Raw genomic sequence first — 2,837 nt, 5'->3', positions numbered from 1 at the left:
GGCGTCCCCACAGCCGCCAATGGCACCGCGGCCTGCGGGGGCACGGCAGCCAGGCCAAATAGGAGCGCTACGGGGGCTGTGACGTGCCCCCCGTCACGTGATGCGGGACTCCGGCTTCAGGCCTCGTCGGGCCTACTGCGGCCTGACTGGAATTCGCGGCAGCCCTCTCCTGGCTCCGAGGGCCGCCGGGGCTATGCGGGTGGCAGCGGGGGGCCTCAACAGCGCAGCGCCTGGCCGCGACAGTGATGGCGGCCCCTCCAAAGGCTTCCGGGCCGCGGCGGTGAGGGACAGCAGCGCAGGGAGTACCAAGATACTCCAGGGCACAGCGCTATGCAGCGACCACTTCCAGTCGACCGGGGCAGTGGCGGTGAGTGGGGGCTAGTCAGCGCAAATAAGGGCAGCGCTTTAGAGATGCACTCAGCGGCCCCCTCACCACCCCCGCACCAACGAAGGCTACGTCCCAACCCCCACCGGGTTTTTGTCTGCCCCAATGAACTGGTGTTCGGCGGCCCGCAGTCCCCTAAATACACAGCGGTACAGGACCCTTCCCATCGGCCCCATGGGGAAACCGAGAGGCCAGCAGGTGACCGCCGTCCCTGAAAACATGCCGCAAACGCGGGCCTGGACACAAGTCAACACCCCACACACTGACCCCACTTTGTCGGCGAAACTGGACCAGGTGCTGGCGGCTATAGAACTGTCCCGACGCTCGATGGAGGAACGGTTAGGAGTCCTGACGACAAACATCAGCCTAATTCGCGATGACCATCGTAAGCTGGCGGACAGGGTGAAGGAGGGGGAGCAGACTGTGGCCGCGCTACAGCCCAAGGTGAAAACTCAGGGGGCGGACATGCAGGAGATCCTACGCCGCGTGGCGGCCCTCGAGGAACGTACGGTTGATTTGGAGGGTCGCTCGAGGCGATGCAACATCCGCGTCCTGGGTCTGCCGGAAGGAATTGAGAACTCAGACCCCCTGACCTACATGGAATCATGGACCAGTTCCTTCACCCCCGAGTCGGAGCGCTCGGCATTCTTCTCTATTGAAAGAGCCCACAGGGTCCCCGCCCGGAAACCTAAGCCAGGTCTCCCTCCATGTCCCATGCTGGCCAAGTTCCTGCACTTCCGAGACCGCGATGCAGTGCTTCGAGCGGCCCGGGCGGCGGGTCCCCTGCAGGTGGAGGACCAACAGGTCATGGTGTTCCCAGTCTATGCCCGAGAAGTCCAACAGCAGAGGTCTACCTTTCTGGACGTTAAAAGACGCCTCTGCGCGAACGATATCCAATACTCCTTACTGTTCCCGGCTCGCCTCAAGGTGCTACACAAAGGAAAGGCCATGTTCTTCACCACTGCGGATGAGGCACAGGACTGGGCTGAGTTCCACTGTTTTCAGTTTTCATAAGTCTTTATTTCGGTAAATTAACCATAAAAGACCACACAGAATAGACACAATAAACATTAAAACCAACATAATACATGGATTGCATAATACACGGTACATCACTGACTATTCAGTAATATACATAAAATTCATAAAAACAACACTCATTATATACACATCATTAAGAACCATTTCATTAGAATAATTGATGATAAGTTAAGACATTATTAAATCAATTCAACGAATTGCTAATCACTGGATACCACTACTAAAAAACACTTCATGAAAAATAATTTGGGATAGGATTGATGAAGCCATTCTGTACATACACACTCCGGTCCTGCCGATAATTAATCTCTAAGTTTGTTCTTTCAGGAAAATAGTGTTTTCTCTCTAGTCTTGTTTTTAAGGACCGAGGGTAGCGGGACCTAGGATAGAAATCATCGAGTCCCCAGACAGAGATCCGGCCATCCCCTAATTGTGAAAACCAAGTTTGTACATAAGGCACCACCCGATCGCTCCAGAATCTAACTAACACAAGGTCTCCTGGGAGATCTTTTGGAAGGGGGCCGAGCCATCCCACCCTTCTAACACTTCGAATGGCACCATCAATGTTAGCTGGCAAGGGTCGATTCCTAGACAGCCAATAGATGACCTTGTGTTTTAGATCCTCTGGTCTCTCGGTTTTTCCCTTTATAATTGGTGAAACACCAGTAAGAACACAAACAAAGGGGGCGGCCATTGGGGGCAGATGTATATGTTTAGTATAGTCTAGGTTGGCAGTTTTATCCTCATAAGGTGGAGGAACATTTGGCACCCCTACATCAGTGAAGATACTCTTGGTGGAGAAGGGCTCGGTATCGGATGATGAGGGGATGCATGGGCAGTTCTGTGGAACCGTGGGTCTGTTAAGAGGGATGCTACTTCTTTGAGGAGCTAACTTAGAAACCACGGTAGCGGTTAAGGGCTGTGGTTGGCTCAATCCTGCGAGGTTCTTGTTAGGTTGAGTCGGTGCCCTAAATGAGGTCTCAATATCCCTTAACCTATCCCCTAGGGAGTTGATTCTTGCAGTCAATGGGGATATTAGAGAGGTAACCAGGCGTTCAATCTGGTCCAGAAGAGCGGCCTGGTAGGGGGGTGCAAAGGATTCAGTATTATCGCGGGCCTGGGAAGCTGTAGGTGGGGCGCTGACGGACAGTAAGGAACTTATACAAGGCTTAGGCAGTTTAGCTTCCCTCCCCATACTGTTATCCCCGGGGCGCTTTCTTGTGATCATAGGAGTTTTAGGGTTCCCTAGTTGTATAGTGTTTACTTTTACTAACGGGGATAAGAGTGGGGCAACCAGAATGTTATCAATTACGTTCAATAAAGAGTCCGGCAGCAAAGGTACGGGAAGTATTGGGCTGGATAGAACTTGGGGTGGGTATGGTTTCAACTGGTGCATATCGAATGTGGCATA

The sequence above is a fragment of the Lissotriton helveticus genome, chromosome 3_1 (assembly GCF_964261635.1).
Source record: "Lissotriton helveticus chromosome 3_1, aLisHel1.1, whole genome shotgun sequence".
Classification (NCBI taxonomy): Eukaryota; Metazoa; Chordata; class Amphibia; order Caudata; family Salamandridae; genus Lissotriton; species Lissotriton helveticus.
The sequence above is the reverse complement of the archived record's forward strand: the minus strand, read 5'-3'. Positions refer to the sequence as shown.